This window comes from Dermacentor variabilis, chromosome 5 (genome assembly GCF_050947875.1).
Source record: "Dermacentor variabilis isolate Ectoservices chromosome 5, ASM5094787v1, whole genome shotgun sequence".
NCBI classification, from domain to species: domain Eukaryota; kingdom Metazoa; phylum Arthropoda; class Arachnida; order Ixodida; family Ixodidae; genus Dermacentor; species Dermacentor variabilis.
The window spans coordinates 191,727,626-191,752,609 of record NC_134572.1 but is presented as its reverse complement, the minus strand read 5'-3'; the positions used below and the strand labels follow the sequence as shown (position 1 = coordinate 191,752,609).

Genomic DNA, 24,984 nt, shown 5'->3' with positions numbered 1-24,984 from the left:
TTTGTTCAGTCTTCACATTGTTTAATCTCAGCTGATTGCTCTCTATGATGCTTCAGCGGTAATGCCCTCTCACAGTCGAGCCCGAACGACAATACCAGAATGTGCTCGAGGCACTTCGTCAACGGAGAACAAAGCACTTACCTGCCAATTCGCCAAAACCTATACAATGTGAGGGGCAAGGCACGCTCCAAGTAAGAAGCGACAAATGACAGTTCAAAGACGTCCACGGCCGTATTTGCTCACTTTAGTGGCATAAAATAATGATTTCTTAACGCACTTCGAGATCGACGTCGTAAGCATACTTACTTTGTTGTGACAAATACTTCGCGACCTGCGGTGGTTGCTTAGTGGCTGCGCTGTTGGGCTGCTGAGCGCGAGGTCGCGGGAATAAATCCCGGCCACGGCGGCGGAATTTCGATGGGGTCGAAATACCAAAACACCCGTGTAATTAGATTTAGGTCCACTTCAAAGAACCTCAAGCGGTCCAAATTATTCCGGAGTCTCCCACCACGGCGTGCCTCCTAATCAGATCGTGGTTTTGGCACCTAAAACACCACAATTTAATTTAAGCACCTCACTGTGATGTCCGTGCTGTTTACTTCTTTGACACAGTATACGTGGTTGTAGTAAAAGATTATACGTCCTTTCTCAAGCGTCGGTGGTCCAAAATGGGCCTCGACGTTTTCGATTGCATTAAAACCGCAATTTAGAACGTCCGAAAGGTTTCAAACGAGCGCCGCAAAAGCATGCCTCCGCAACAGCGGCCGCCTCGGTGTTTCGCGCAACTGACACGGTGGCGCTGACGGCTGAGCCGATCGCCGCGCCGCCTGACCATTGCAGGGAGCCTATAGTCGCCTAAACTGGGCCACAAAATAACAGCGAGGTCAAGTCCCTAATCTCAAACTGACTCCATACGTGCCAAATCCCCTGAGATGTTTCAAATGCCAACGCTTCGCCCACAGTTCGCAGAGACGCCGAGGCCGTCAAACCTGTGCGAAGTGCAGTGCCCACGAACATACTTCTGCAGCTTGCGAGAACACTCTCCATTGTGTAAACTGTGAAGGCGAGCACGCCGCATACTCGCGGTCGTGCCCGTCCTGGAAAAAAGAGAAAGACATAGTCACAATCAAAGTTAAGGAAAACATATCGTTCAAAGAGGCACGCAGGCGGGTAGCATATACCTGCCAAAGAAAAGCTTTTGCCGAAGTGGCGCGTCAGGGGGCAGCGTCACAACGGCCTCCGACGGCTGTCCGACCCATAGGCAGTGAATCGGCAGTTATGCCACTTGCCCACACGGTGGTTGCAGCTAGCGCTGTTCCGCCTACTCAGCAAACGGGGCCATCGACCCCGAAGGTGGGTGCAGCCGACGCTGCCCCAACCTCTCCGGCACAAGCTTCCAGCGCTGGCAACAGCCGGCGCAGCCAAATCCCTCAGGGAGCCCCATCGACCTCCGGGCTGGTGGGCGCAGGGGTCTTGCCCTCCAAGGCGGGACCCCCGCTGGTAACTTCTCGCTCGCAAGAGCACGTGTCCGGCGCCTCACAAGAGGCAATGGACACTACACCTATTCTCACGGCGCGCCAAGCGCCTAAGGAGCGGCGAGGCTCCCTCGAACGCTCCAGACCCCCGTTACATGGCCTTGAAAGAGCTCTGTAACTTAAGGCATCACCTCCGTTTCCATACACACAGCACTTACTTACTTTCAATATGGACACACAAATTATTCAATGTGTGGTGAAGAGGAAGACGAAGAAGGCGCTCTTGTGTCGGCTGTGCGCGCGATCAGCGTTCGCCTACTGACAGTGCGACTAGACTGTGCCTAGTGCCTTATAATAAATCATCTTATTACATTTGGGGGAAGGTGCTGCACTCCCCGACCTCACCCTGGAGCTTCTCCGCCGACCTTTAACATCTGCTCCAGCCGCTACTATGACCGACGCTCCCAACAATCCGCTTGGCGCATCTGCCGCTCCTGTCATGTGCGGCGCCGTGCAACGGCAGCGGGACCCTCCTGTTTTTAGCGGATCAGGTGAGACTGACGTAGAAGATTGGCTCTCTACTTACGAGCGCGTCAGTGAACACAACAAGTGGGATGACCCGACGAAGCTCCGTAGCGTCATCTTCTATCTTGCTGCCGTTGCGAACCTCTGCTTCCACAATCACGAACGGGAATTGCAAACCTGGTCCGCTTTCAAAACTGCATTCGCGGAAGTCTTCGGTCGCCCAGCCTTGCGGCAACTGCGTGCTGAACAGCGCCTCCGCCAGCGCGCTCAACAGCCCGGCTAGACTTATACTAGTTACATAGAGGATGTCGTTGATATTTGCGCCCGTGTCGATTCCACCATGACTGAAGAGGACAAGGTGAAGCACATCCTCAAGGGCATCGAGAACAACGCATTTCAAATGCTCCTGGCGCGGAACCCTACTTCTGTCGCAGCTGTCGTCACTCTTTGCCAGAGCTTCGATGAGCTGCGTCGACAAAGGGTCCTTGCGCGCAGCGCTCTGGCACCTGGCGACTCTCTCGCGGGCCTCACGCTTCGCTCAAACACCACGCCAGCAGCATCTCTCTCTGTTGAGATTAAGGATTTCATTCGTGAGGAGGTGGCGCGCCAATTGTCTATGCTGCCTCTCAACGATGGACCTCCCCAGCCTGACACATCCCTGGCTGCTCCCATTAGGCGGGCCATTCGCGAAGAACTTGCTTTCGCCCAACCCTGCCCTCCCGTGGCTGCACCTCTGACCTATGCAGAAGTCGCCGCGCGACCTGCGCCGCCGACGTTCTCGTTTCCGGCGCCAATGCGCCTTCAAGCTGCACCTCCTCCCGTGTCGCCTCCCATTCCATCTCGACGCCCAGTTCAAACCCCTTGGCGCACACGCGACAACCGACCGATATGCTTCGCTTGCGGTGTCGCCGGCCACGTTGCGCGCTTCTGCCATCGTCACGTGCCACCTGCTAACGCTACTGTCGCACCGCCTGGATGTGCCTATTCCCACGATACTACCGGGCATGCGATGCTTCCCGACCACGAGTTTTCGCCGCCTCCTCGACGCCCTGTCGGCACCCATCGTTCGCCATCACCACGTCGTCGCTCACTTTTCCCCCTTACGTCGCCGCCAGTCACCTAGCGAGGGAAACTAGTTGCTGCAGCTCCGCAGGCACGAACTGCAAGCTTCGCGACTTCTACAAGGCCTGCACAGTCGCCACGCAATTTATTGGACGTTTTGGTCGAAGGAACCGCCGCAACTGCGCTTATTGATACTGGGGCTGCAGTTTCTGTTATCGAGGGAAAGCTTTGTCGCAGCCTCCATAAGGTCACAACGCCGTTAGCTGGTATGCTTCTAAGCACCGCGACTGCGCAGCATATCGCCCCGCTTGCTCAATGTACTGCACGGGTGGTCATCGACGGCATTGTCTATGTTGTTGAATTTCTCGTGTTGTCATCATGTTCACATGACATTACCCACGAAACACAGAACCTCTTAAAAACTTCTTGAAACGGCTACAAACGGCTATAGACGTCTTGGTCTATGATAAGACTGAAAATAGAATTTCTTCTAAACATAACCTCAGCATTTGGAATACGCTAGTATATATTCTATCTGCGGCAAAACCCACTATACTGGTGTCACTAGAGTCTGTTTTGGTAAACGCATTCAGAATGTCTAACTCAAGAACTTTTCTAGATCTTTTTGTCTAAAAGTGCATAAAATTCCAAACGACGTGTTAAATGTGCGGTTACCGTCGGCCATCGGCGTTAGCGAATAAAAGACGCCACAGACAAATCGAACTCGTTGGAAGCAACATAAGTTAATTGGCTTTAATATTAAATAATTTCACATCAGAACATCAACAATCAAGGGCGTGTTATTGTTTTCCATACGGGGCGCGCACACGACGCTTGGAAACCATTCTATGCTCGCGCAGGAGGTATTTACAGCAGCAGGAGCGAAACGCCGGTGTTGCACAGCGGTGTCACAGAGCCACCGCGCTGCGATCACTTCGGCGGCACAATCCAAATTTTTTGGACATCTCATTCTGTGCTGGAAACACTGGGAGGCAGGAAGTTTGAAAAGACGGCCATTGCCGCCCGCTATGTCTCGGTCGTGGGTTCGTTATCTAGTTGTGCGTCATTCTAAGCCGTTCTGTACATTTATACTGGATATTAACTGGAGTCATTTAGCTGTGCTGATGCTCTGTGCCGTGTGTTTTGCATCAGTGCTTCGTGACATCGGCTGTATTGCGTGTTTTCGCCGACGGCTTACTACCACAATGGCGGGATCTGCGTTCGCCGCCTTCGTGTCTCGGTGCGTCTTTGTACGTCGCACGTTCGGATAACACTTTTTCCGGTAAGTGAAATACATTGCGCTTCGTTTTTCGTCAACAATGTGAATATATTTAGGTGTTACCCGCGACAATTCTTGATACATGGGCTCTTCTGCCCTTCGAGTTTTCGTCATTACTTTTATACGAAGGTTCTGCTTGTGTTCAGCCACTCAGCAAGCTCCACGACTTGTGCAACAACAGTCAGAACTTTGCCCTGCTTGTTAGCCTGTGGTTAACGTAGCACAAGCCAACCGAAAGGAGTGCATTCGAAGACGACGCGCTGGCTGTAATGCTGAACCAGACTGAACTCGCCCTATTTTGTGTCCTTTTGTTCTTGCGTGTGCGCGCGTGTGTGTCAGTGACTATGCAGTTTGTAGCGTTCCCACTTTATAGCAAAACAAAAAATATAACTGCAGTGTTCACTTCATCTATACAATTCCAAATTAAATCGTCTGCTGATGTACAAATTTCACTTGTGTTTTGTTCTAAATAAGCAGCAAAACCTTTAACCTAGTAGGTGCTTCATCTGGGAGTGAAATCACGACAGCTTGGCATTTATTAATGAATGACTGTGACCGGGTCACCTTATTTGTAATTGCAAATTTGCCTTTCAACTGACTTGATGCTATCTTATTTTGCCCCTTTCACTCTATAGACGGCTGGACATCCTTCTTGTACCTTGGCACTAGCTGGATGACGGGACCTCATCATGATCAGTGTAAGCCAATGTACTGTACCCTCTCTGGTCCTCCCAGTGCTTTCTATATGGGTTAAGGCCAGGGAGCGCTTCGTGGTAAAATAGCTAGTTGGTGTCTCACAAATGGCCATTTTTTTTGCACTGGTCCATTATAAGCTGCCACTATTATAACCAATTTCTCAGTGTCAGTGTACATACACAGTTCTACTAATAATTAGTTTCCCTAAGCCTTACAAAATTTACCTGTAGCTAGTCATTGCTATGTAAGAGCTCACTCTGCTGTGTCATAGAAGTATTCCATACATGATTAAAAATTTTCTACAACAGTGTACATTACACCTTGCTTCCCTAATGCACAAATGTATTCAAGCCAGTATTTGATTAGTTTGCTGTTCTAAATGTTTTCTGTGTGATTTATTTTCTTTACAGGAACTTACTGTACAGCATCAGCAAGCAGTCTAATTTAAGATTTATGTGTGCTGTAAAAGATGTGCTTTGCCGCTAGAATTGATAAAACATGGGCCAAGGTTTCCATACAAGGACAAACTTCAATTTCGCTGTACCACTATCAGCACTTGGCTGGCGCTTCCAAAATGAATCACATCAAGTAGCTTGTGCCAGACTGTTTTTTAACCTTATTGTGAGGAGATCACAAAGTGATCTGTGGAGGTGCCTGCGTCTGAGATATAGATTGCGCTGCAACATATGTGCGTGGAGAACAGGTATGCTGAGGGTTCCAGCAGTTTGCAGAGGTGCTTTTAAAATTTTGTCATAACTGCAATTTTACCTGTGCTGTTTTTTATCACCTATTTCAATAATATCATTGGAGGTGTTATCAGAATTTATCAATCTATTTGCCCTGGCCCATTAGCCTGCCCCATTTGCCTTTTCACTAGGTGGGCAATTATTCTGCATGGACCATTACTTGAATACACCTTTATGTGTGCAGTGGCTTCTCAGTTGCAAGTCAGCATAGATGCTCAGAATTACCTGAGGCTATAGATACACTGATGAATTTGCCACCTATACGAATCACTTTGCACTTTCTCACGGAAACAGCATGTTAACACTTCCAAGTCAGTGGGCAATGTTATCATTTGATCACATCCTGAGATACTTTCAACTTTGTATGACGCATCATCCAAGGTGTCGCGTCATTTGTGTGAGGTATTGCCCGAAGCCAATTAGGGTCACATGAAAATATATCAACAAAAGTGATTGATCCAGCTAGGAGTGTTGCTTTGGAACACTACTTTATCACCAGTCCTCCTTTGAATGCTACCTGCTTACTCTGTACTGTGCCATGTTTAAGTTTGAAAGAAAGGCAACAGCTAGGCAGTGCAAAGTGCCAAACTTGCTTTTAGTTCAACAATATAAAATGCTATTTAACTTTTTAATTAAGTTAGTACATCATTCACCTGCAGAGTGAATTACTGTTTTAAACTGATTATATTTTGCAGGAAGCTTCTCAGACTTGTTTGACAGGTTGATAAGTGGCTTTTTAGCCACAAAACACCATACAATAAATTAAAGGCTGACTTTGACTCTGCTATGCAACTTAATGACTATATGCCAGGAACAAGGTCTCTGAGTTGTGGCGCTGGCTAACACTCCCAGCATTCTACTAGGACACATAAATACCCAAGAAAGTGGATGGGAAAACGACGACGCTGTAGCTCCATTGGTAGAGCATAGCACGTGAAATGCGAAGGTTGTGGGTTCAGTTCCCACCTGCGGCAAGGTGTTTTTTCATCCACTTTAATTTCCATTAATTTATCGTTTCTTTATTTAATTTTTTAAGCACAAGTAATTTCCCTTATGTTGTCCTTGGTGTGAGTGTTTGTTGGCTTCTTATGATAGGAAATATACTAGTCATTTTAAACATCATCGCATACATACCTTAAGATACCCATAATTTAAGAAAAAGGAGTGCTTAAATTTATTTTTAATGTGAACCAAACTTCTTACTTAGCACATATTGCTAATTGAAGTTCCAATTTCAACATTCCCATTTCCTCCCTTGCCCTTTTTTTCCTGTTCTGTGCAGGTATTGCTTTCCTATGTCTACAAGAACCATCACGCGTGGCCTGTGACAGCAAGCTTTTGTGGGCAGCCAGTGCTTTCCTACGAAGGCTGGCCTACTCTGGCAGCGGCGGCAATCATCTTCAAGATTTATCCATGATCACCTTTGCTACTATTTGTCACTCTTGTTAATTACACTTTCTGCATCTTTTCTAATTTATTAGGTAATAAAGTATGAGTATGTAACATGGTGTGAAGTTGATGCCTTGCTGCTTTTTCGCTTGCAATCACCTTTTATGCATGAAAAGCTCATCATACAGTTTATGAAAAAAAAATAACAGCATATTATGATTTATCTTTCAGTTCTTGTAACATGCAACATACAAGGAATTCACTAATGGATGGTATGCCAAAGAACTTGCCATTATTTCTGCGTGATGCTGTGCAAGCATGTGGCGTTACAAGATGCACCCAGAAAGTAAGTTACAATTTACTTTTAAATGAAGCATGGACATCAGAAAAAATATATTTATATTGCTAGTTAGAGTGGTTTGCAGAGTGTTTTTCCAGATGTGTACTATCCTTTATTTCTTAACTCATTGCAGCACAGTGTTCTGTTTCGTATACTGGTGTAAGGCTATTGTGCCCACTGTAGCTGAAACCAGGATGTAATTTTTGCCTGAACTGCAGCATCACTGACAAAATTTTTCTTTGCTAGAAACTATTTCAATTTGGTGGAGACCCAGCAGGGTGAAGTTTGTCAATAATGACGTGTTTCACGCAGAGATGTTCTTGTTAAGGTCAATGAGTGAACATTGCAAATATATCAGCATACAATACAGATCTTGTTTTATTTACAAAATAATTCTGACAGGTGGCATTCAATAGATTGGTCTAATTAAAAAGCACAAATTGACCAATGAGGCTGTACTACACTATTCCCATGGTTCACATCTGGAAAAACTACCTCTGCATCACTCTATCCGACAATATAAACTTTTTTTTTCTGATGTCCATGCCTCGTTTAAAATAAATTGTAACTGTGGGCAAACGTCGTGTTACTGTAACAGCTGCCGCAAAAATTCGAGGGAATGTCTAATAAAAGTCTTCAGTTGTTCTTGTCAAGCTGTCCATTAGCCAACTTTTAGCGTAACGTTAGCAGGGCTTACTGAAGTACTTCTAGACGTCCATGGCTACAAAATGTCTTGATCAAGACAGCTACTAGGCTTTTGAATTAGCCGTTCAAGACATCTTTTAGACATCAAATAGCTGCTTGCGTGTTTCGTGGGTATTCTCGGCTGGGACTTCTTGTCTCACCATCGTGCCATCATCGACTGTGCCCGGGCCGACGTGGCGCTCTTCCCGCTTGCCGATGCCCCGCTGCCTGACCCCTCTGAACAAAAAGCCTCCAAGCTCACTATTGTGTCCGCTACGGACATACCACCCGACATGTGTGTGCTTGTCCCCGTCTCTTGCTCTACCGCGCCAGACGCTACAGTACTTTTTACACCGTCGCCGATTTTTCTACGTCGCAAGGCCCTACCACTCCCATCTGCCGTCCTCACCACTGTGTCTGGATTATCCTCAATGCTTGTGTGTAACCCGTCTCACTACCATGTGACGTTACTGCGCGGCGAATCACTCGGTCGTGTTCAGCCCCTTGACCCGCTTCACATTCTCGATGTTTCCGACGACACGGCCTGTTATGAACTCGACGCCCTCACTTCTCCCGTGCCGTGCACATCATCATCATCATTGTCGTCGTCGTCGTCAGACGTTCTTGAATCTGTCGTAGACGCCGATCTGCCGCCTCCATATCGCCAGCAAGTCCTCGCGCTTCTTCAGAATTTTCGCTCGTCGTTTGACTGTGACCAACTATCTCTGGGGCGTACGGCAACCGTCACTCACAGCGTACACACTGGTTTCCATCCTCCTTTACGCCAGCGACCATACCGCGTGTCGGCAGCCGAGCGACTGATCATTAACGAGTAGGTCGACGACATGCTGCACCGTGGCGTCATTCGCCTTTCCCACAGTCCTTGGGCGTCTCCTGTAGTATTAGTACGCAAGAAGGACGGGTCAATACGCTTCTGTGTGGATTACCGTCGACTCAATAAGATCACTCGTAAAGATGTCTATCCGCTGCCTCGGATAGATGACGCCCTCGACTCCTTGCAAGGCGCGGAGTACTTCTCATCTTTGGATCTTCGCTCCGGCTATTGGGAAGTGTCGATGGCAGATGATGACTGTGAGAAGACAGCTTTCATCACGCCCGATGGCTTGTACGAATTTACCGTACTGCCATTCGGGCTCTGCAACGCGCCCGCTACTTTCGAACGTATGATGGACACCATCCTTCGCAACTACAAGTGGAAAACATGTCTGTGCTACCTTGATGATATCATGGTATTTTCGCCTGATTTCCCGACGCACCTCGTTCGCTCGCGTGAGATACTGACCTGCCTTACCTCTGCTGGCCTCCAACTTAACATCAAAAAGTGCCGTTTTGCTGCTCGCAAGTTAACAATGTTGGGTCACGTTGTATCGAAGGACGGTGTGCTTCCTGACCCAGCCAAGCTTCGCGCGGTCGCAGAGTTTCCGACGCCCACTACTCTTAAGGCGCTCCGCAGCTTTATAGGGCTCTGCTCTTACTTTCGGCGTTTTGTGCGCAATTTTGCGACTATCATCGCACCACTGACCAATTTGCTTACCGTTACCAACGGCATCTCCGCGTGGTCAACTTCCTGTGACGAAGCCTTCCAGCAACTACGTCGCCTACTTACTTCGCCACCGATTCTTCGACACTACGATCCCACAGCGCCTACAGAGGTACATACGGACGCCAGCGGTATCGGACTTGGTGCAGTCCTTGCACAACGGAAAGACGGCTATGACGAGTACGTCGTCGCATATGCGAGCCGCACTTTAAAGAAGGCAGAAGCCAACTACTCAGTAACAGAAAAGGAGTGTTTGGCCATTATTTGGGCGCTCGCCAAATTTCGGCCATACCTATATGGTCGCCCTTTTGACATTGTCACCGACCACCATTTACTTTGCTGGCTGTCCTCGTTGAAGGATCCGTCAGGTCGCCTAGGCCGATGGGCACTCCGCTTACAAGAATATGATATCCGCGTTGTCTACCGATCGGGCAGAAAGCACTCTGACGCCGATGCGCTTTCCCGATCGCCGCTACCTTGTGATGTGGCTTCAGTGTCTCCGCTCTTCGCATCCATGTCAGCCTTCAACGTCGCTGATATGCCGGACGAGCAGCGTAAGGATCACCTGCTTTAAACTATGCTGAATTTCCTCCACGACCCATCCGCCACACCCTCTTCTCGAACACTTCGTCGCCAAGCCGCTCACTTTACTGTCCGCGACAACATTCTTTACCGCAGAAATTATTTGCCTGATGGTCGCAAATGGCTCCTGGTGATACCACGACACATGCGTTCTGACATATGCGCTTATTTTCATGCTGCTCCTCATAATGGTCACGCCGTTGTTCTGAAAACGTATACTCGGCTAAGGCAGCGTTTCTACTGGCACGGCATGTATCACTTCGTGCGCCAGTACGTACGCGCTTGCACGGCGTGCCAACGGCGTAAAATTCCACAGCGCCCTCCTGGTGAGCTACAGCCGCTGCCCTGCCCGGCTTGGCCCTTAGATCGCGTCGGCATAGACCTATATGGGCCACTTCCCTGCAGCTCCTCAGGTAACCGATGGATAATTGTAGGTGTCGACCACTTGACGCGCTACGCCGAGACTGCCGCACTCCCGGCGGCCTCTGCGTGCGAAGTTGCGTTCTTCATCTTGCGGAACTTCATTCTTCGACATGGCGCACCACGCGAACTGCTCAGCGACAGGGGACGTGTCTTCTTGTCCGAAGTCATCCAAGCCCTTCTCGCTGCATGCAGCATCGTTCACCGCAAGTCTACAGCCTACCACCCGCAAACGAACGGCTTGACAGAGAGGTTCAACCGCACACTCGGTGACATGTTGACTATGTACGTCGCCTCGGATCACAGTAACTGGGACACTGTTTTGCCGTTCGTCACGTATGCCTATAATACGGCCACACAAGCTACCACTGGCTTTCCGCCCTTTTTTCTGCTGTATGGACGCGAGCCCTCGTGAACTATGGACACAATGCTCCCATACCGACCCGACGCTTCCGAATGCACGCCTGTGTCTGAAGCCGCCAAATACGCCGAGGACTGTAGGCAGCTCGCGCGAACCCTTACGACCGCTGCTCAAGGTCGTCAAAAGCTGCGGCGTGACAGTGGCGCGCTTACACCAGTTTTCCCGACTGGTTCCCTTGTTTGGTTGTGGGTCCCGCCTCACAGCCCTGGCTTTTCGACCAAACTCCTTGCACGCTATGATGGCCCCTACCGCGTCATAGACCGTACTTCCGCTGTCACCTATGTTGTTGAACCTGTGACACCTTCACCCGACCATAGGCATCGCGGGCGTGACACGGTTCATGCCAACCGACTTAAGCCGTACTATGACCCCCTCCTCCTACCTACGCCGTAAGTCGCCAGGATGGCTCCTCTTCTCTCCCGGGGGCCACTGTGGTGAAGAGGAAGACGACGAAGGCGCTCTTGTATCGGCTGTGCGCGCGATCAGCGTTCGCCTACTGACAGTGCGACTAGACTGTGCCTAGTGCCTTATAATAAATCATCTTATTACAAATGGAACGTTAGAGGTTTTCTTAGGAATCTTGATGACGTGCAAGGGCTTATCCAAAAACACAATCCAAAAGTGCTGTGTCTACAGGAAACACACTTAAAACCACAACACACAAACTTTCTCCAACCGTATGTCAAGTTCCGCAAAGGTCGCGATGATGCTGTCGTATCAACAGGCAGTGTTGCCATTTTTATTCATAAAAGTATTTCCTGTCAGCGTTTACAGCTACAAACGCCTCTTGAAGCAGTGGCGGTTCGAGCTGTTCTAAATAAACTCGTCACCATTTGCTCGCTTTACGTACCCCCACGCTACAAATTAAACAAACATGAATTTCAGTCATTTATAGACGAATTGCCAGAACCTTATGTTGTTCTTGACGATTTCAATGCGCACAGCTGCCTGTGGGGCGACTCTCGTATAGACGCGCGAAGTCGTCTTGTTGAACAGTTCCTTTTTTCTTCAGGTGCGTGCTTGCTGAATAAGAAGGAACCCACATATTATTCTCTAGCAAACAGAACCTTTTCTTCAATAGATCTTAGTATAGTTTCCCCGTCTATACTGGCCGAACTCGAATGGGAAGTTGCGAGCAATCCTTACGGGAGCGACCACTTCCCCATACTGATAAGAACATCTAAAGAAAACGAATATCCTCCACAAGCTCCTAGGTGGAAGATAGACACAGCCGACTGGGAGAAATTTCGAACTCTCACTAGCATATCATGGGCTGACATATCTTCTTTAGAAATTGATGTGGCTGTGGAGTATCTTACAGCATTCATAATAGATGCCGCATCAAAATGCATATCCGAAGTAAGTGGTTTGGCATGCAAACGACATGTACCGTGGTGGAACAGCGAATGTAGGATCGCTCGTAAGAATCAGAACAAGGCGTTGGGGTTGCTGCGCGCTTCTCCCACTGCTGAGAATCTTGTCAACTTTAAAAAAATAAAGTCCCAAGGCAGGCGAACGCGCCGACAGGCCAGAAGAGAAAGTTGGCACAAGTTTTTATCGAGTATTAACTCGTTTAGACATGAGGCCAAAGCATGGAACAGGGTTAATAGGATTAGAGGGCGCCAAACATATTCACTCCCTTTGGTAAACACACAGGGCGATACACTGCAAGACCAGGCAGACTCACTTGGGGAGTATTTTGAGAGCGTGTCAGGTCCAACAAATTATTCACAATCCTTTCTCAAATACAAACAAATAGAAGAACGTAAGCCATTAACAAGAAAAAGTCGAGATAATGAGCCTTACAACCGTCCTTTTAGTATTGCCGAATTGAGAGCTGCCTTGAGCGCATGCAAGAGCTCCGCACCAGGGTCTAATAAAATCATGCATGAAATGCTCAAAAACTTACACAATGATACACAAGTTACACTACTCACACTTTTCAACACCATCTGGGATGCAGGGTACCTTCCAATCGCATGGAAGGAAGCCATTGTGGTCCCTGTTTTGAAACAAGGCAAAGACCCTTCCTCAGTGGCAAGTTACCGCCCGATAGCCCTCACAAGTTGCATTTGTAAGGTATTTAAAAAAATGATAAATCGGCGACTCATTCATTTCCTTAAACAGAGCAAAATGCTTGATCCTTATCAGTGCGGCTTCCGAGAAAGGCGCTCCACAACCGATCATCTCGTACGTGTTGAAGGAAATATCCGGAACGCATTTATACATAAACAGTTCTTCCTACCTATATTTCTCGATATGGAAAAGGCGTATGATACAATGTGGCGTTACGGAATCTTAAGAGACTTGTCAGAAATGGGCCTCCATGGTAATATGCTTAACCTAATAGAAAGCTATCTGTCCAATCGTACCTTCCGGGTAAGAGTCGGCAGTGTACTTTCACGTCCTCTTACGCAAGAAACGGGTGTACCCCAAGGAGGCGTGCACAGCTGCATGCTCTTTATCGGGAAGATGAACACGCTTCGTGCTTCATTACCACCGGCAATATTTTATTCTGCCTACGTGGACGACATTCAAATAGCTTTCAAATCCTGTAACCTCGCAGTATGCGAGAGACAGGTACAGCATGGCCTGAACAAAGTGTCAATGTGGGCAGACAAGAATGGATTTAAGATCAATCCTAACAAAAGTTCTTGTGTTCTTTGTACAAGAAAGAGAGGCCTGATCCCAGATCCCTGCTTAGAACTATGTGTACAACAGATACCTGTAAGCAAAGAACACAAATTTCTAGGTGTTATACTTCACTACAGACTCACTTTCGTCCCCCACATTAAACATATTAAAGAAAAATGTCTGAAAACAATGAACCTAATGAAACTTCTATCCCAGACTACGTGGGGTAGTGACAGTAAGTGTGTAATGAATCTCTATAAAAGCCTCATTTGATCACGATTAGACTATGGTGCCGTGTTCTATCATTCCGCCGCCCCGAGTGCGCTAAAAATGCTAGACCCTGTTCACCATCTAGGTATCCGCTTAGCCACGGGCGCTTTCAGGACAAGTCTTGTTGAAAGTTTATACGCAGAATCGAACGAGTGGTCACTTCATCTCCAGAGAACATACATCAGCCAAACATATTTTCTGAAAGTCCACTCTAATCCTCAACATCCGTGTTATAATTCCGGTAACGAGATGACATACGCTACACTCTTCCATAATCGTCCGTCCGTAAGACAGCCTTTCTCGCTGCGTGTGAGGCAGCTTAGTCATGAAATGCATGTTCCACTCCTCGAGCTTCGCCTAATGCATCCAGCCACGCTGCTACCTCCTTGGGAGTGGCAACTGATACAATGCGATATATCTTTCATGGAAGTTACAAAACACACTCCAGAGACTGAAATCCAAATGCATTTCCGGGAACTCCAACACAAACACTCCTGCACAGATTTCTACACAGACGCATCGAAGTCACACGACGGGGTGTCCTATGCAGCCGTCGGTCCATCCTTCTCGGAAACCGATGTACTGCATCCGGAAACTAGTATCTTTACGGCTGAGGCCTACGCACTGCTGTCGGCCGTAAAGCATATAAATAAATCAAAACTCCAGAAATCAGTTATATATACGGACTCCCTCAGTGTTGTGAAGGCCTTGATGTCTTTCTGTAACCACAAAAATCCAGTAATTAATGAACTCTATACTCCGTACTGTGTAAAGCATATTTATCTAACCAACATGTGATTATATGCTGGGTGCCTGGACATAGGAGAATCGAGGGAAACGTTCTAACGGACCAGATGGCCACACCAATTTCATTGCATGCAGTTAATCCTACTGCTTCGGTCCCTGTCACAGACCTGAAGCCTTTCTTAAGAAGGAAACTGCGAAACCACTGGCAACGTATGTGGGACGCAGAAGTAAATAACAAACTGCACGTCATAAAGCCACAGTTAGGTTCTTGGCCCTCCGTAACAAAATCACGGCGAACAGATGTCCTATCCTGTCGCCTCAGAATAGGACACACATTTGGCACGCATAACTTTTTACTTACTGAAAATGGTCCTCCAACCTGCGGTAGATGCGGGGAGAGACTGACCGTCCTCCACGTTCTCTTGGAGTGTCGCGCAGCCGAACCTGAAAGAAAGAAACATTTTCCCTTAGCATACCGGCAGCACATTCCCCTTCATCCAGTATACTCGGCCCAGAACCGCTATTTGACACCAACGCAGTCCTAAGTTATCTGAAAGATGTTGCATGTTGTTAGTCCCACATGTTCGTAGCGTCTCCTCTCTTCAGAGGATGCCGCTGTGATACTTAATTCTTTCGTATAGCACATGCCTCTAGGCCCTTGTGTTTCAAGGGCTCCGGCGAGGCAGCAGTGCTCCAGGTAATTTTACTATCTCATATATTTTCTATTCTGCATCTTTCTTTTACGATGAATTTTAATGCTCATGGAACACGTCATTTGTCGTCGACACAATCTTATTACAGAAAGATTTTACGCACTATACAGCGACTATTTTAAGGCCCCTTTACAGCCACGCCACACCAACTTCATACCTACATTGCAAACTCATCACCGCAGGCCTGGCGCTCTTTGACCATATCTGGCCCTTGCGCCAATAAAAACTATACATTCTTTCATTCATTCATTCATTCATTCATTCATTCATTCATTCATTCATTCATTCATTCATTCGAAGCGCCGTCTCGTTCGAAACGGTAACAAAACCTCGCCGGCTCTGCTGCGCTCGCACCTTGCCTGGACCTGGTGGATGTCGGTGAACGGGCGACCAGGGATCACAGACTGCTTTCATCGGCTGATGGAGGCAATCGTCCGCCGCTACCCCTTCTAAGACAACCTCGTGCGCAGCTGCTTGGATGGCCTTGCTGTCACAAATCCTCCTTCGTCTGAATGTTTTTCTCTACACAAAAGGCTCTTTTCAGAGCCACTCCAATGGTGCATCGGCAGGGCTGAGAAACCTCACGCTGCTCCGGCCGTGACCCTCTCCAACCGAGAAATACCTTGAGCTGCAATACTTGCATTCACTGCAGCATTCAACCGGATTCACAGAATATTTAAAAACATTACGCAGCTGTGACGACTGAAAGTTCTGAAAGCGTATGGGCTGCAGCCCTTGCGTGGTGACAGACAAGAAGCAGAAAAATGCAGGTAAAAATAACTTGCAGGTACGTAGCGATAGATCCGCGCCGGCGCGCGACGCACTTGCGGCGGAAACCGCGCGCGTAGCCAGAATAAAATCCCCGTGGGTTTTGCGTCGCGTTTCAGAAAAATTCTTTATGCAGATAAATGCACAGCAAACACTTAATTTGCCCCGTTGCAGCGATAGCGCGCAGCGAATTAAAGCGCCCCAAGTGTTATGCGACGCGTCTCCGTTTCCGAACAGTGTATTGCGAGCAGCATAATCGTCAGGAGACTGTCTGTGCAAATCAAGGCGCGCTCAGCCCTTTTCTAACGTTGTAGCGAGAGCGCGCAGCAATATATCGCGCCCCAAGTGTTATGCGACGCGTGTCAGTTTCAGAAAAGTCTTTATTGCGAGCAGCATAATCCCCAGGAGACTATACTTGTGCAAAGAAAGGCTATGCAACCCGTTTCTGACGTTGTAGCGAGAGCGCGCAGCGATATATCGTGCACCAAGAGTTATGCGACGCGTCTCCGTTTCCGAACAGTATGCTGCGAGCAGCGTAATCCCCGTGAGACTGCCTGTGCAAATCAAGGCGATGCAACCCTTTTCTAACGTTGTAGCGAGAAGGAGAGAAGGAAGGAAAGCTTTATTTGGTCCTGCAAGTAGTGATAGTTAATCACTAAGCGGGCCGCTCCCACGTCGGGACCGGAAGGCCAAGCCTCACGGCCACGTCGTGAGCCTGCTGGACAGCCCAGAATTGTTCATCCAGGTCCGAGCTGCGAAGTGCAGCCTCCCACCTGGACGCATCCTTGATCGCTGAGTCTTCAATTCTTTCGCAAGACCAGAGCATGTGCTCGAGCGTGGCTAAAGCACCACAATCTTGGCAATAAGGCTCTGTATACGTATCTTGATAAAACATGTTCAGTCTCCGTGGGCAAGGATAAGTACCAGTCTGTAGTAAGCGTAATGTAAGTGCCTGAGCCCTGTTTAGTTTAGGATGCGGCACACTGTAAACCCTGCGATTAAGAAGGTAATACTTCGTGATTTCATTGTATGTGGAAGGGGAGTCTGTTCTCGGGGAGTACCGCCACGCCGTTGCGCGGGGCAGAGCAGAGGGTAAGATCTCGCGCTGCCTCATAAGCGGACTCATTGAGATTCGGAGGGGCTCCCTCGATCATCCCAAGGTGAGCAGGGAGGGAACCAACATAAGTAGTGTTGAGAGATCTCACATGTCTGCATAATTTTAAAAGCAACCTTATAGCCACCGAGCCCTTCTCAAAGGCCCTAACGGCCGACTTTGAATCGCTATATACAAAAGGCCTGCGCCTGTCAACCAAGGCGAGCGCAATATAGCCGCTTGCTCCGCGACCTCTGGCCTATCAGTCCGAACGGTAGCAGCGTTAACGAGACTGCCCTCATTGTCCACAACTATGGTAAACACCTTTCTCTCCTCGTTAAAAAAAGCATCGACGAAGCCAACCTTCTGATTCTCATCCCGAATGAGTCTCAGTAGGCAAGCTCCCCTGGCCTTTCTTCTACCAACATTTCGCTCCGGATGCATGTTCCTGGGAACAGGCTTAACGTGATACCGATTACGGACCTTCAAGGGAATACCGACATGAAGCTGCGAAATCTTCTCCTGAGGAACACTTAACTCTCTCAGAATCTGCCGACCCGTGCTAGTCGTAGAGAGACGCACCATCTGCGTCCCGCAAAGCTGGACGGAGCCGAGACGGACGGATGCCGACAGCTAAGTTCTATTTTTATTTCTAATTGCAGCGGCGGAAATCTGAATGGAGATAGGGCCAGCATAGAAACGTAGGTTGCAGAGAATTGGAGCACTGCGAAGCCAGGAGAACACTTAGCCAAAGTAGGGCGATAAAGTAGGTCGTGGCCAACACATAACAGTTAGGACTAAAGGTTTCATAGTTAGGGCTAAAAGTGTTTTTTTTTGTACTTTTTTTTCTTGTTTGAATTTTTTTCCCTGGTTATTGGTTTGGTTATTTTACTAGCTCTCTTTATTCATCTACAGATGCCCAGTGGTCTTTATTATAGTAAATTTCTTCCTCGCTTTTACACTGTTAAATAACAGTAGGACAAGAGAATTCATGGGACGACCGGCTAGAAAAGCCAAGGAGGAAGGTGGGGACCTCGTCCAGTGTGAGAGGTGTGAACGATGGTGTTATTTGGATGAAACGACATTCAAAACCATGGCAGAGGCGGAAGGGAACGGCTTCGTGTGCAGGCTGTGTAAGGTGATTGAGAATTTGGAGAAGCAGCTCAAGAGTGAAATGGCGAGGACAAAGGAGGAACTCGAGAAAGAAAAAACAAAATGCGCAGAGTTTGAGGAAAGGGTCGAGAGGGAGCGGGCCTCAAGAATGGAGGCTGTAGAACGGAAATGGAGTGAGGAGCGAGAGAAAGGGCAACAATTGGAAAAACAATTGAAAGAGATGAGAGAGAAGCTGAGAGGGAGGCACAGCAGGAACTGAAGGAAAAGGAAGCAGGAGGATCACCCAGTGGAGCAGAATTGGGGGCGGACACGCTAATGTGGGGACCGCGGGAGACACAGGTACAGAGGGATGAGACGACAGGAGGCAGAGAAGACGAGGAGGCAGGGAAGACCCAGCCGACAGAGACAGGAGGGAGACAAGATTTGCTTGAAGACAGAAAGGTCTGGGTCGTTGGAAGCTCCAACATATCGCGAATGCAAACAGCACTCCTCAGAGCACTGCAGTATGAGAGACGAGTGAAGGTCGAATGCATGCAGGGGGCTCGATTCGAAGCTGTGGCGGAGAGAGCCAAAAGCAAACTGAATGAAAACAGAGAGGGAAGAAACCTGGTAATTTTGCACGCTGGGGTGAATGACGTCCTGCAGAATAGGGGGCGAATGCTTGGCAGACAGATTCAAGAGGGAGTGGCGAAATTAAAGGCGACCTCTGAGGCGGTGTACATTGCCGAGTGTACTGTCCCAGAGGTCAGGGGACAGGGCCCTTTCATTGAAGAAAAGGTAGTGGCGGCAAATGTAGTGATTAGGGAGTTGGGGCGAGCCCTCAAGTGTGATGTGGTGGAGGTGAACAGAATGATTGGGGGGAAAGACTTCCCCCCTTTCGACCCGCATGGCATTCACTACACTACACCGGCGGGATGGCAGGCAGGAACGAGGGTGGGTCGTAGGGCTCAGGCTTTTTTGCAGGCGCGCAGGGCGACTCTGCAAGCCAAAACGTAAAAGATGAAGGACAGGGGAGGGGGGCAGCACAGGAGCACGGAGGAGGAAGAGGAAGGCAGTAAATGTGGGGTTCATCAACATGCAGGGGGGAAGAAATCGCATTAAGTGGGACGAAATAGAAGAACAGTTACAAACGGAAAATTTTCAGGTATATGGAGTTGCCGAAACCCATGTAAGAGATGAGGAAGAGCCACCATTCATTGCGGGATACACCTGGGTTAGGTGCAACAGAAAAATGAAAGAATGCAGAGGAGGAGGCCTTGGGGCGCTAGTGAAGGGACAGGACTGGGAAAGGGTAAGGGAGAGCTGCAGTGAGCACATGTGGCTCAAGGGCACCGTAGGGCACGTTGAGACAATCCTGGGAGTTGTGTATCTGAAAACGGGGAATGAGTCGAAAGAGGAGAATGCAAAACATTTCAAATGTATGGCCAAGGACATCAGGGAGTTAGCTATGAAACGGGAGATAATCATCCTAGGGGACATGAATGCACATTTGGAATACTTTGACGGGGCGGTGGCGTGAAGGTGCAGCGGTGGCGTAGAGGTAGAACACCCGCCTCGCGTGCAAGAGGTCCGTGGTTCGAATCCCGGTGCCGGCAATTTTCCACCGGATTTAAAAAAAAATCCGCGTGTTGATAAAATTGCACAAACAGGCCTGGAGTGTGGCCTGATCCCGGTGACCAGAACCGGTAACGCACTCCCTCACCAGAGCAGGATTGGCCACCCTGGTGCAGTACTTGGCCACAACCTCCTATGAACACAACAATCAAACCCCGGCCCTCAGTCCCCAGCAGCTGCGAAGCAACTGACCACGGCGGCGGTCAGACCTGCGACGCAGCAGAGGGTGCTAAGAATCACCGGCTCCGGACAGGCCGCCATTGGAATATGAACCTGGCAACGTTTAACGCTAGAACGTTATCTAGTGAGGCGAGTCTAGCAGTGCTATTGGAGGAATTAGAGGGCAGTAAATGGGATATAATAAGGCTCAGTGAAGTTAGGAGGCCAAAAGAAGCATATACAGTGCTAAATAGCGGGCACGTCCTGTGCTACCGGGGCTTAGCGGAGAGAAGAGAACTAGGAGTCGGATTCCTGGTTAATAAGAATATAGCTGGTAACATACAGGAATTCTATAGCATTAACGAGAGGGTGGCAGGTCTTGTTGTGAAACTTAATAAGAGGTACAAAATGAAGATTGTACAGGTCTACGCCCCTACATCCAGTCATGATGACCAGGAAGTCGAAAGCTTCTATGAAGACGTGGAATCGGCGATGGGCAGAGTGAAAACTAAATACACTATACTAATGGGCGACTTTAATGCCAAGGTAGGCAAGAAGCACGCTGGAGACAAGGCAGTGGGTGAATATGGCATAGGCACTAGGAATAGCAGGGGAGAGTTATTAGTAGAGTTTACGGAACAGAATAATATGAGGATAATGAATACCTTCTTCCGCAAGCGGGATAGCCGAAAGTGGACGTGGAGGAGCCCGAACGGCGAGACTAGAAATGAAATAGACCTCATACTCTGCGCTAACCCTGGCATCATACAAGATGTGGACGTGCTCGGCAAGGTGCGCTGCAGTGACAACAGGATGGTAAGAACTCGAATTAGCCTACACCTGAGGAGGGAACGGAAGAAACTGGTACATTAGAAGCCGATCAATGATTTAGTGGTAAGAGGTAAAATAGAGGAATTCCAGATCAAGCTACAGAACAGGTATTCAGCTTTAACTCAGGAAGAGGACCTTAGTGTTGAAGCAATAAACGACAATCTTGTGGGCATCATTAAGGAGTGTGCAATGGAAGTCGGTGGTAACTCCGTTAGGCAGGATACCAGCAAACTATCGCAGGAGACGAAAGATCTGATCAAGAAACGCCAATGTATGAAAGCATCTAACCCTACAGCTAGGATAGAAGTGGCAGAACTTTCGAAGTTAATCAACAAGCGTAAGACAGCTGACATAAGGAAGTATAATATGGATAGAATTGAACATGCTCTCAGGAACGGAGGAAGCCTAAAAACAGTGAAGAAGAAACTAGGAATTGGCTAGAATCAGATGTATGCGTTAAGAGACAAAGCCGGCAATATCATTACTAATATGGATGAGATAGTTCAAGTGGCTGAGGAGTTCTATAGAGATTTATACAGTACCAGTGGCATCCACGACGATAATGGAAGAGAAGATAGTCCAGAGGAATTCGAAATCCCGAAGGTAACGCCGGAAGAAGTAAAGAAAGCCTTAGGAGATATGCAAAGGGGGAAGGCAGCTGGGGAGGATCAGGTAACAGCAGATTTGTTGAAGGATGGTGGACAGATTGTTCTAGAGAAACTGGCCACCCTGTATACGCAATGCCTCATGACCTCGAGCGTACCGGAATCTTGGAAGAACGCTAACATAATCCTAATCCATAAGAAAGGGGACGCCAAAGACTTGAAAAATTATAGACCGATCAGCTTACTGTCCGTTGCCTACAAAGTATTTACTAAGGTAATTGCAAATAGAATCAGGAACACCTTAGACTTCTGTCAACCAAAGGACCAGGCAGGATTCCGTAAAGGCTACTGAACAATAGACCATATTCACACTATCAATCAAGTGATAGAGAAATGTGCAGAATATAACCAACCCTTATATATAGCTTTCATTGATTACGAGAAAGCGTTTGATTCAGTCGAAACCTCAGCAGTCATGGAGGCATTACGGAATCAGGGTGTAGATGAGCCATATGTAAAAATACTGGAAGATATCTATAGCGGCTGCACAGCCACCGTAAAGCAAGCAACAAAATCCCAATAAAGAAAGGCGTCAGGCAGGGAGATACGATATCTCCAATGCTATTCACAGCGTGTTTACAGGAGGTATTCAGATACCTGGATTGGGAAGAATTGGGGATAAAAGGTAATGGAGAATACCTTAGTAACTTGCGATTCGCTGATGATATTGCCTTGCTTAGTAACTCAGGGGACCAATTGCAATGCATGCTCACTGACCTTGAGAGGCAAAGCAGAAGAGTGGGTCTAAAAATTAATCTGCAGAAAACTAAAGTAATGCTTAACAGTCTCGGGAGAGAACAGCAATTTACAATAGGCAGCGAGGCACTGGAAGTCGTAAGGGAATACATCTACTTAGGGCAGGTAGTGACGGCGGATCCGGATCATGAGACGGAAATAATCAGAAGAATAAGAATGGGCTGGGGTGCGTTTGGCAGGCATTGCCAAATCATGAAAAGCAGGTTGCCATTATCCCTCAAGAGAAAACTATATAATAGCTGTGTCTTACCAGTGCTCACCTACGGGGCAGAAACCTGGAGGCTTACGAAAAGGGTTCTACTCAAATTGAGGACGACACAACGAGCTATGGAAAGAAGAATGATAGGTGTAACGTTAAGGGATAAGAAAAGAGCAGATTGGGTGAGGGAACAAACGCGAGTTAATGAAATCTTAGTTGAAATCAAGAAAAAGAAATGGGCATGGGCAGGACATGTAATGAGGTGGGAAGATAACCGATGGTCATTATGGGTAACGGACTGTATTCCAAGGAAAGGGAAGCGTAGCAGGGGACGGCAGAAAGTTAGGTGGGTGAATGAGATTAAGAAGTTTGCAGGGACGACATGGCCACTATTAGTACATGACCGGGGTTGTTGGAGAAGTATGGGAGAGGCCTTTGCCCTGCAGTGGGCATAACCAGGCTGATAATGATGATGATGATGACGGGGCGACAGATGCAACAGGGCAGATGTTAGTAGATTTTTGTGAGGCTCATGATTTTGTGATAGTTAATACTGAAATTAAATGCAACGGGAAAATAACATGGGAAAGAAATAACACCCACTCGACAATCGACTACTGCCTAATGTCCCACAAGCTGTATGAACGGTTGGGATGTATGGAAATTGATGAGGAAGGTACAAAAAGCCTGGGGAGTGATCACAAACGAATCAAAATCAGTTTTGGAAGGGCAGTACCACTGGTAGACACTAAAGAAAGGAGAGGTATGAGCAAATTGAATGACAGGCAGCTGCAAGAAGTGGCCAAAAACATTGAAAGCATGGTATCCAAGCAACCGCAAAGGGCATGGACATACGACGAGTTAATAGGTATTTTTAAACGAGAGCTAGAGAAGGGACAGATTAGGAAACTAGGAAGTAAGCAGGGAAAATATAAACCGAAAAGCTGGTGGGGCCGAGAAGTTAAGGAGGCCATAGAGCAACGCAAAGATCCGTGCAGAAAACACAGAGCAGCGAAGAAAAGGGGAACCACACCAGAAGAGGTGAAGACAGAATGGGAGGATTACCTTGCAATGAAAAGAGAAGCATTGGCATTAATTCAAGCCAAGATAGCAAAAGTTGGGGTACAGTGGATGTTAGAGGTACGAAAAAATGACAGAAATGCCTCTAAGAAATTTTGGGAACACATAAGGCAACAGAGTAAGAAGACAGAGGTGGTTCAGCACTCACTGACCACACCAGAAGGAACAAAGGTAGAAGGAGAGGAAGGTCAGGAATATATTAGGTTAACAATAGAGGCAGCATTTGCAAAGCCAGTGGGTAGCGAAATGGAGAACAATGACAACAGCAGGACAGAATTAGAGGAGGAGTACAGAAGGATGACAAGTAAGGAATGGGACAGAATTGAACACAAGGTCCCCGTGGGAACAGCGACAGGACCTGATGGCATACCTATGAAATTGATAAGCATATTAGGCCAGAAAAGTAAATTAAAATTACGACAACTTATTGAACAAATAGTAGTAGGGGGAGATGTTCCACAGGACTGGAAATCAAGCAGAATGATATTAGTTTACAAAGGTAAGGGAAGCAAGGACAACATTAAATGCTACAGGCCAATAACTATCACATCAGTCATATACAGAGTAGCAATGCAGATGGTGAAAAAGAGAATGGAGGAATGGGCAGAACGTGAAGAGATCTTAAGAGAACTGCAGAATGGATTTAGAAGGAAGAGAAGGCTAGATGATAATTTATTTGTTATAACACAGTGCATAGAGATAGCGACAGCCAGGCAGAAACCGCTATGGATAGCTTTTTTAGACATTAGAGGAGCCTATGATAATGTAAACCGAGAAAAGTTATGGAGCCAGTTGAGGGAATATGGTCTAGATAGAAAGATGATTGAGTTCCTACAACAAGTTTATACAGATAATGAGGTAGAGATAACATGGGAGGGGGAAACTACAAAGCCAGCTAAAATAAGAAGAGGTCTCAGGCAGGGCTGTCCATTGTCGCCTCTGCTTTTTATGATCTACATGAGCCAAATGGAAAAGAGACTAGAACAGAGCACAATAGGAACTGACATAAGCTATATGCTGGAAGGGCAGAAGGTAGCTCGAGTACTAGCCGGACTGATGTATGCAGATGATATTGTACTGCTTGCTGACACCCGAGTAGGGCTACAGGAACTAATGAGCATATGTGGAGAGGAAGGAGAAAAATTGGGACTGCAATTCAGTA

General features: G+C 47.7%; 1 long non-coding RNA gene across 1 annotated transcript; it reads left to right on the top strand.

Annotated features, from left to right (window-relative positions):
* The first annotated feature begins 3,785 nt into the window (after window positions 1–3,785).
* Window positions 3,786–7,346, top strand: LOC142582062 (uncharacterized). The gene is made up of 3 exons (XR_012828372.1): window positions 3,786–4,344; window positions 4,977–5,039; window positions 7,066–7,346. It is a non-coding gene; the product is annotated as an uncharacterized LOC142582062 (long non-coding RNA).
* Window positions 7,347–24,984: the final 17,638 nt, after the last annotated feature.